The following is an 11,052-nucleotide window of genomic DNA, read 5'->3' as shown; positions in this document are numbered from 1 at the left end:
GCTTAATTATGTGGCTTTTGGAATTAAGTACTTTCATGTAATGTGTACAGGAACAGTAGTGGCAAATGGTTGTGTTGTAGACTGAAGTGCATCTGATTTTTCCCTGCAGCTCTGAAGAAGTCAGCATTTCGTGCCAGTTCTAAAAATTTTTTTTCTAATCTTTTCATTGGTCAAGTCCTATGTTAAGCATTTGCTAAGAGAATATTATGTAGATCTGGGTAGTGGTTTCAACTGTTTTTAATTGCTTGTACAGCCGCAACTCTGTTGCTCTGTTTTTAGAAGGTCTAGATGGTCCCTGCTGATACTTCACTTGAAGTACTAACTGAATGCTAAGTTTCCCATGGTGCTATTTCTAGTTTGCTGTGAGCATTAGCTGTTCTTATTGTGTAAGGGAGTTTTTCATGTGTTTATGGGCTGCTGGTAACCATAGCAGACAAAGCAGAATGTAGAACAGTTGAGATGTCTCTCTTCATGGCTCTCTTTGGTATCAAGTTTCTGTATGTGGTGTTACCTTAAACTTAAATGCTTGGTAACATTAGAGTAGAAGAACAGCTATTGTGCTTGTCATGAATGTTAACTCAGTCTTCTTGCTGATATAGTCATTTAGGTGGAAGACTTGTGACAGTCTAAGACTGGAAGCTAGATAACTTTGAAAACATGCACCTGAGGAAAATTTGTGGCTCTTGTAGGAAGTGATTCTCCTGTCAAGAGAATTACGACACAAGTGCTCACCTTTTTTCAGAATCACAAAGAAGCAGTGGATAAATGAGGTATGTAAGCTTGATGTGCCACTACTTATGAAGCTATGAAGTGTGAGGAAATCAGTACAACTAAGGAGAATTAATACACACAAGGTGAAATAAGTGGAGCAGTGGCAAGTATGAGAGTAACTCGTTATTAACAACAGGAAGGAAAAAAATGTATAGTACTTACTGTGGGATCTTAGAAACTTCTGTCCCAAATATGTCTCCACTATCTTGGCCTTTTCTATCATATTATTAATCATATCTTTCTCTTGAAAGGTCTAAAGGTCTTGGTTTGGTGCTGTACATAGGAGAACATATTTTCTGTAGGTAAAAGTTCGCTCTAGACGAAATGCTGAGTGGGTCTTCAGGTCTAACATCCAGTTGGAGAGAAATATTTTCAGTAACTGTGAAATAGTAAGATATACAAGAGACCAGTGAGCAGGGAAAGAAAAGGAACAGAACGCTTTTGCTTCTCTTCCTCTGCTTTTCCTGAGTAAAAGGAGGAGGGGGGAACCAACAAATAGAAAATCACAAAAAAACCCAGGAGTCCACTTTCCAGTTTGTTTTTGGTTTTTTTTTTTTTACTTTCCTTTGATTAGAAGGGTTAATGGGAGGATTAAGGTTATATAAAAAGTCACATGTTGCTGTAATTGGAGAGAAAGCGGTGTTTTAGCTTTTATAGTTTCTAATGCTTGTTTTTTGAAAGTGCAGTAGTGGAATAATGTTGCTGTCGTTCTCTCTCTTGGCAGCATTCTTTGCCTTCTCAAGTAGGTGGTTGGCTTGCAGCTGTTACGTTCCTTTATTTATAGCAGTAATCTAGTTCAGAATAAAATACTGGGATTTAAAAGTGGAATACTGCGTTGCTATAGAAGTGTGTTATTCCTAGTTTCTGTTATGCATCCAGTAACAAGTTGCATGACTGTATGAAAAGTATTTCCTATTGAGCTCTGTTGCAGCTTGGCATTTTTTTCTCTTCACATGTGAGCTCGTCTGCTCTAGAATACACAAAAGGATTGTGCAGAGTTTGCTGTTAGTTTGCTGTTAGCAAGCAGTTGCATTAGAAAAAATATCTCATTCCTGAAATAGAAATTTACAGAGTGGGCCTTTCACAGAACAAGACTTCAAATATAACTTAAAAAAAAAAAAAAAAAGTTGCTGAGGAGTTATGTGGGTTTCAGGGTTTTTGTTTTGTTTTATTTTAATTGACCTACTCAAGTTTTTCCCTTTCAGAAACTTTTCAAAGTCAGTATTTGGTGGATGGAGTAGCTGTCGTTGCTGGATAACAAGGCATTTGTATGTAAACTAATACATTGTCTTTCTAAATGTTTACTTCCTGCTAATTTAACTCGACAGTAGTCTGTCCACACAGAAGAAGCAAGGTGCAGGAATGTGTTGGGAAATGTGCTGCCAAGGAAAGCTTTGGACAAAGAGATGGGAACCCTGCAGCTAAAATGCTACCAAGTTCTTTTTACAAGGAAGAGCCTCTTTCTGGGAATAAGTTGCTTTTCATGTTAAGTATCTCACTGTTAGAGCAAGGTTTGTTGTAGCAAGGCCTTTTCCTCCTGCACAGATTTAAACTGTCACATTAGGGGTTGATTAGTTATACTGTTAACTTATTAAAACTTACAGGCTTTCTGAAACAAGTTTCCTCCCTTCTTTGTTGCGTGCAGTTTCTGAGGATGTAGTGCTCTGATGATCTATTTGTTTGATAGTAGGTAACTTACAGTAAATGAACCTTGAATTCAGAAGTTACCTGGAAAAATTCCTACAGCTGGAGCTGCCATCAGCAAGGGCAAATTCAGTATTAATATGGGTAACAAAGGAAGTTGACAAAATGAATGTGAAAAAGAGTATGTAACCAAATACTTACTCTTCTTATAGCTAGTAGTACTTACCACTCTCCTAGTAATAGTCTTTTATTATTTAGCTAAAGACTGTAGTTGCCCTACAGAAGAGGATTTGGAGATGGAATCTAATGGAATACCAAATATGGGATTACTTAAGAGAGAAAGTAAAAGTAAGTATACTGGCAATCTATAGTATTTCTACTTGTGAATTTCAGTCCACATTCACCCAAACTTTGTGCTGTTTATACTAGAAATGGGGTTTTATTTTTTTAGTCTTGGCAGAACCTATAGAAAGTACAGTTGATTAGTCATGTAGCTCATGTATTTTTCTTCCTGTGGTCTGTAAGTGTGAGAGAAATTAAGAATGCTTATCATAGTTATGTTCTTTGAATTAAGTTTATTTCATTGTCAGGGATAGTGGTGTCCCCCTGGGTTGTTCTGTTTTCCTTCTATAATTTTCCTTCACTCTTAGCCAAAACCCCTCCTTTCTCTGCAACCTCCAGAGTTTGGGACTGGCAAAGTATTTGTCCTGCAAACTGGGTCAAATTGTCAGACTTGATTGAGTTTACGTTTTTCTGACAGCTCCGTTTGAAACAATACATGCTGAAGAGTCTGTGTTGCTGCTTCTAACTGTATCATCCTTATCTTATGCATGTCCCGTATCTGACTGGCTTGGAAGGGACCTTTAAAGTTCATCTAGTCCAACTGCCCTGCAATGAGCAGGGACGTCTTTAACTAGAGTGGCTTGCCCAGAACCATGTCCAGCCTGGCCTTGAATGTCTTATGATGTTGCTTGAACTTCATATGTGCTGTGTTTGGCTCAATAGAGTGCAAGTCTTGTACCTTCCCACCCATTCTTTGTCAATTAAAATACAAATACCCTGCTTTAACCAGAGAGTTTGTTAGCACCTAGTCACATGGCAGTGACTTCAGTCGTGGTTTCTGTAACCTTAAAAGGGTCCAGGCAATGTTATGAGTCTTTGAACATTTTTTAACCCTTCAGAGTTCTTAGTAGATGAATCTGCTCTCTGGCCTTTCTTGAAGACTGTGTAGATATCCTGAAGCTAATTGCAACAGCCAGCACATTCTTGGACACATTGGGAATATCATGGGTCCACTCCAGCATTTGAGGCTCAGATCACTGGTCTCCTGTCAAAAGCGCAGTTCGCTGGTTGCATAATTCCTTCAGTGATAGGTACAGCCTGGAACTTTCTGGCTTAGACTGATTTTTCTAATGCATAAGTGACTTTCTAATTCGGGCTAAATTCTGCTAAATCAATAGGCTGTTTTAAGCAGGACCCTTTGAAGCAGAGGCAAGATACTAATAAATACCAGTCTTCACTTTCCCTGCAGTGGCGACAGTTTACTACCAATTTTGAAGATGCATCAGATAATATGAAACATCTCTTCATCCATCTCCATTCCTTCAAGACAGATAACTGGTTTGTTCCAATTCTGTGCAGTTCAAACTGCTCTAAACTGGCTCTTCTGTCTGTATCTGCCCTGGTGTACTAAATGATGTCTAGTACATGTCCCATTCTCCTGGGAGTCTGACTAAGCAAAAGGTAGCATTACTTTTATCTTGTGGGAAGCTGTCCTGCACCAGCTAGAGAGAAAGAATTATTGTCAGTAGCTATTTTCTAGCACTAAAAAGGAAGGTGGAATTATGTCTCATTTGGGTTTGCAGGAGCTAAGCATATTCATGCATGAATTCAAGTTGGCGATTTAGTCAAAATGATCTTGACTTTCCAGGCACATACATTTTTAACCACCTGCACACCTGTTCCTAGATTTCAGCAAGGACATACTTGTTAAGGATTCTTACACTTTATGATAGGTAAAGAGTGCTTCTGGGGCATACTCGTCTGCTTTTGATGATGTCTTAAAAGAGGTACTCAAGTTGCTCACTCTCCTCAAGAGCTACAAGAAGTTGGAATTTGTCTCTCAATATCAGAGCTGTTACTTCTGGTCAGATCTTTTTCAGATTATTATCACTTAACTTAATTTTCTATTAAATGCTGTTTATAGAGGGTGACTTTTCTGGTTAGACAATAGAAAGCATTTCCCCAGAAGTATACCTGGATGCACTGGGTTTTCTGCCTAGTGTTCATACAGACTAGTCCTCATCTTCATGCATCTGTTCTGATTTATGGTCACAGCATCAGGGGAATTAATGTGTATGTGCAGGAGTTTTAACCCATAACTCTTTCTCAAAGTGTTCCTTATTTCTTCCTTCAGTCTGTAGGCCGTTTGTGGTTTGTCCAAGGCAGAAGAGCCCTACAGGCGTTGGCTGAGTTAGGGATATAAGGTAATCAGGTGTTGCTATATAAATAAAATGGTATTACTGAACAGGGACGGAAAGAAACAATGTCTCAGATCAGTGCTTGAAAAAGATATTATTTATGGTCTTGTTACTTTATTACATGGGTCTCCATGTTTCAAACTTGGACCTTCTATTCTGACTCTTGCTCAGCACTCACTTACTCGTAACTAATGCCCAAAGAGACACATATTTTCCTCAAGACCCTTTCCAGACATTTCTGTTGTCTTTAAACAAGGCAAAGGAAAGGATTTTTTTTTTTTTTAATTTTTTTTTCCAATTCAGATTCAAGAATTATTCGTCTATCAGACTGTAAGACACTATCAGATAGTGAAACCGGTAAAATCAAGCAAAATAGATAAAAAGATAGAAATATATCACAAAATACGTGATCTAGAGACAGACAGTCATTAACATGTAAGAACAGCACTCCATGCAGTTGCAGAAGTACTTGTGTATGCAGCAGAATTATCAGTGGTATCACATGCATTTGTAAAGGAAATTTAAGTTTGAATGAACCATGTGGATTAAAACACACCTTGGTGCCACCTCTGTCAACTGCCATCGTCTGTCAACATTATGGATCTAAGCAGATTTTTCCAGTTCAATCAAATTGTGCTGACATCCCAGAAGAACTCAAGGCTCACATTAGCTGGCTGCAGTGCAAGCTTGTACGTAAGAGGAAAGTTGGTAATATTTAGGTTTTACATAGAAATGTTTCTTGGTAAAAAGGAATTACAGATTTTAATTTGCTCGCTGTCTTGGTCTAAGTTGTCTACAAACATTAGCAGATACCTTCAACTGTACTACCTCAGAATGTCTCGTTTCGTTATCCCAGCTGAAGTGAAGTAGTATTTCTTACTGCTTCCATACATTTGTCTTTGACGTTTCTTTTAAGAAATGTGTAAGAAAGCATAGTGGGCAAGGAGGTGGGCTCCATGCTGGACGTCAGGAGACCTGAATTGCAGGTAGTATGTTCTGGCTGATACCTCTGTGTGCAGGAATAATCCGTCTTTTTACCCCTTTCACAGTTTATGTGACTTGAGTAGAATTTAGGCTGCTTTGGGCCAGGATGATTTCTTACTGAGTTGTACAGTACCTAATTGTTATTTTAAACTAGTATTTATTTCTCAAAGTTTTATGGTTGTTGCTTTTAATAATAATGCAATAACATCTTTTCTTAAACTATTGTACTGTTTGTAACCATTTTATTTTCTTGTGTTTAATTAGACTATTGAAAGCATGTATAAGCATTACCATGGGTGGAGGGAAAAAAAATCACTGTAAAAAATAGAATACATGTTGGGTCAATGTTTTCCCTCAGATTCTAAGATAACAATCTTTTTTAGCCATTAATTCCTAACAGGAGAATGCAGTGTCCATTAGTTCATATCAGACACTTTTTAACTGTTCTAAGGTATCCTTGGAGCATAAACTGTATCCTACTTGATTTATAAAATCACAAGCATTGTTTGATTAATAATAAATTACTATCTCCAACATGTACTACAAGTTCTTCTGCATGGTGGAAAGGCCAGTGAAAAAGCTGGGTTTGGTTTTGTATGGTTTAATTTAAAAAGAGAAAAATATAATATAAACACATAATTTTACTATTAGAAAGGTTGATGTCCTGGTCAAGACTCTGATTTGCAAACCAATTAGGGCCAGCATTGTCTTGCAAAGTTAAACCTTTATTTCTAAAAGCTAATCTTCATTGTTGATCTCCACACTGAAGAGCTAGGTTTTGGGCCAGCAGTGCCTTGGTTCAATTCCTGTCCAAAGTAAACTGCTACAATATATTTGCTTTGTTCAGAATACTTTTTGTAGGCAATTAATCAATATTTTCTGGAAAGCTTCAGCATAGGCTGTGGTTATAGTTACATAATCATAGAGGTTGCCAAATCACCATGTGGTTATTTTGTTTGTGGAAATTCCCCATGATGATTTTGTAAAAAAAAGAACAAATAAAACCTCCAAACAAAACCCACCACCACCCCCAAAAACAGTCACAGGGGGGAGATGAAATGCAGAACCAAAAACCCACAAAAAAACCTCCCGAAAGGCGGATGAGTATGACAGAGTGGCTTGTAAATCACTGGAAAACTTGGCTAACGTACTGCATCAGAAGTATCATGCTGTAGTTAGCTTTCTAGTGTAGAGGTGAAAGAGATGTTTTTCTGGTGCCAGAAGCACACTAAGCCTTCTCTGAGGTAACCAAGACTTTTAAGGTTCCAGTTCCTCTGGCACTGGCACCTGCAGTGCTCTGCATCACTTCAGAGATAGCGGATAAAAAGGGTTCCAGTCCTGCCCAACAGCAGGGGATGTGGCAGATGTGTTTGAGCTTAGATGTTTCTTTCAGCATCTATTGAAGAAGCTACTGAACAATTGCCTAGGAAGTTTCTTCTCGGTATTTGTGTCATGCTTGAGGCTGGGTTATAGAAATTTTCATCTTCTCTTTTGGACCTCTTGCGGCTGAGGGCAAAGCTGTACGCTTCCCAGCAGAAAGCAGATTGGTGCTTCACACTTAACAAAGGTGTCTGTCTCTAGCTGAGGCAGAGAAGTTCTGGGCAGAAGCTTACAACCAGCAGAGATTTCATGAGAAAAACAACTGTGCTTGAGACAGTTTAAAAGAAGAAAACAGCTGAACAGAGAGGAGCAGCCTTCACCTCAAGAATACTTTCAAACAACTGTATAGATCCTGCCTGATATAAATTCTGTTACTTGGATTGGCTCCAAAGCTTCACTAGACAAACCTACAAGATCATAGATGACAGCAGAATCAGTTAACTAGAACTGCATTATATGCAGCCTAGTGAATGTATCTCCCTAGACCTATGGCTTATCCTTGTATCCTTCCTCCTGCCTTCCAGTTTGATTCAGTTTAACACCCACTTGTAATCTTGTTATGAAGTCACTAGTCAAGTGTCTTATGATGTAAATTGCTACAAATGCAGGCATCACTTCCATGTGACGTCTGCATTTGTGTTGAGAATACAGTTTTATGATCTGTCATAAATCTGGTATGACTAAAATGAACTGATTCTAACTTTAGAGGTGTAGGAGAGAAGATACAGTAAAGCTGGTTGTTCTGCAGCCAATAGATTTTTTTTTTTCTCTAAAAGCAGAAATCCTTCAGATTTGCATCTATCTGATAGGGATGGCATGTTTGATTGATATGTGGAAGATACTTTCTTGTATGTGCCTTAAGTAGCTCATGGGATATTGTATTTAACAAAAAAACAAACCCAACCTACCAAACAACCAACACTGTGAGCAGGGTACGACTGTACCAGCTTCTTCCCTTTTGCATGACCTGGCACGCACACTGCCACAGAGGCAAAGAATGCAGTAGCCCTGTAGCTGTTTTGGATAAATTCCTGAGGTCTCCAGAAGGAAAATTAAGGAGATAAGAAGGCAAAGTAAGTCTCTATATAATGATTACTAATTCAATAAAATGAGCATTGGAAGGGAGATACTTCAAAATAGTAATTTTAGAGACCTTGAGAGACATTATAGTCAAGATTAGTTTAGCCTGTATTGCTATTTATTCTTTCTCTCATGTAGATATATGCATTTCCTGTATCACATTACATCTCATTTTTCTTACAGGTAATTTATCTGAATTTCAAATGCTAATTAAATGGGTTACTATAAGTGCTGTATAGAAAAAATTCCCATGTTGATTTCTAAGCTTCTTATCTAAAGCTGAGTTGTCAATCTAACACTGTGATCAGAAAAAAAAAGAAATTTAAGGTTGGATCAATTGGATTCTTAAGTTTTCCTTTACCACCAAAAGGAAGACAAGACTCGGTGATTAAAAGCTGAACATCACTTAAACAGGAAATAAGGTATGAGTTTTTAAGAATTAAAGTAATTAAAAACTGATGGAGAATGCCCAAGTAGGAAAATGTCAAGAGTTCCCAGCCAGGCCCCAGAAAAGGTCTTAGTTTTTCCAGAGCACAAAGTTTAAAGAAATGACTTCTGTGAATTAACTACTCAAATTTCTAGCAGTTCTAGAAATCTAGACATTTGTATTTCTAGAACACTGCTAGAAGCAGGAGGCTTAGCTGGTTCCACCGACACAGTCTGCAACTGGGTTTCAGTGTATATTCTTCCCTGTTATGTTCCCACATTTAATTTCATCTTATCAAACCACAATAAATGTATTTTTAACAACTTAGTCCTGATAACCACCAGGCACCTACTCACGTGCCTTTAGCAGGTGTCAAAATATGGATATGTCACCTCATGGCGGAGTTCAAGGACAGCACACACTTTGCATACAGTACAGTGTTAATATGGAATTACGGTAAATTCTGTTTCAGTGCTCTATGGCCAGGTGATTTAGATAAATATAATTGATCTTCAGACATCAAAAAATGAGGCGTCTAGAAACCTTGTACAGGCACGAGGACTGGCCTCCCTGGAGGACTAATTATCCTATCCTAATCTAAGGGAGGTGGAATGACTCATCTTCCAAGGAACCTGTTTCTGTCTGCTGCCTATGGAGTGTCTAGATGTCTAGACGCACAACATCTGGATAGTTAAAGAGGAATCCCACACAGAAAAACAGTAGCTCAGACATTTCTGTTACTTATTTTCAACTTGCCCATCTCCTTCCCCCCTCTGCACCAAGAACAATTGGGTAACATCAAGTTTACATGAACCTTGATCACACTCTAAAACTTAAGGGGAGCTTTCCAAGAACAAGATTACATCCAGTTGCTATCCATCTGCCACATCCCTTCATCTTTTGTTTTTTTTTTTTTGAGATTGCTTTTTCTTGTTACATTGGAGGTTTTTCCCAAGTTATATGTTAGGTCTTCTACGGCAATCAACAGCAAGCTTTTTTCTCATAGCATCTGCTAAATTGAAGAATTACCTCTCGAGCATCTCTTACAGTATCTAGCAAACATCTGAGGAAGCAAGCTGGAAGTCTCGGATGTTGTGGCAAGTACACAGACTGTACAGCATGTAATTTACCCAGACTGACAATCTTGCAGTGCTTGGTGGAACAGCTCCTCTGTGAGTGTGAGTGTGCATGTACTGGTGTCACTGGAGCCCCCAGTCTGATGTCCCTGAGGTTCTAGTGTTTCCCCGGCACAGTGTGTGATTTCCCAGCTGCTGGTTATGTCTTTTACTGCACAGGTAATAGGTGGATTACCACGATTCAACTCAATCTTTTTTATTTGTATGTTCCCTATTTAAAGATGAAATCATTTAAAGATGAAATTTCAGTATGATGTCAGAAATAACAGTATTATTACCTGAATTTATATTGTTTGACCAAGGAGAAGCCCGTTTTGTAAAAGAAAGAGGGAAAGGAAGAGTTTGCATCAATGAAACTTCTCTTACAAACCAGACAGTGTTTTGTAGGAGAACATGTAAAATATTACATAATTTGGATGTTGGACCACTTCCTGAATTCCGTTTCAGCCTTTCATGATGATTATTACGGAATTTAAATGGCAAGAATTCAGCGAGGCCGGCTGGTAAAATAATGTTTTCTTCCACATGACTTATACTACTGATGTATTTTATCAGAGATATTCCTGAAAAATGCCATGTGCTGACCCTAGCTCAGGCTCTAGTTTAAAGCAGTTTTCTTCATATCAAATTGAGATGGTCCTACACTTCTCAGGCTGGCTCACCACACTGCGTGTTTTGAGAATATTTAAGGTTAAAATGGCAGGAACACAGAGTTCTTGATGGTTTGTTGTGTCAAGACTGGAAAAGGGGATTAGTATGAGTGCTTCTACTGTTTATCAAAGTCTGTACTACTAACCAGCAAGCAATGTAAACTGGAAATAACTGAGTAACTGAACAACTTTTGTCTGAGAGGAACAAAAAGAACACAAATAAGTGGGGTAGATATGTATATCACAAATACACTAAATATACATTTATGTGAGTTTATATATGTTCAGAAAAAAGAATGGGGCCTTCCCCTGCTTGATGCCTGGGGCTTGGAAGAAATACAGGGAGGGCCTAACAGGCATGCTCAGTCCCTTGTTTATTCCTTTGCTGTGGAGAGCAACTGTTTTCCGAAGCAGCAGCTGTGAAGTGATTCTCCATACATGTATCTGTATGATGTCACCTTATCACCGAATCAGACCAGCAGCGCAGGGTCACAGGAAGC

Source organism: Pezoporus flaviventris, unplaced genomic scaffold (genome assembly GCF_033815535.1).
Source record: "Pezoporus flaviventris isolate CSIRO_AGI_PZ_B2104156 unplaced genomic scaffold, CSIRO_AGI_Pfla_v1 ptg000036l, whole genome shotgun sequence".
NCBI lineage: Eukaryota > Metazoa > Chordata > Aves > Psittaciformes > Psittacidae > Pezoporus > Pezoporus flaviventris.
The sequence above is the reverse complement of the archived record's forward strand: the minus strand, read 5'-3'. Positions refer to the sequence as shown.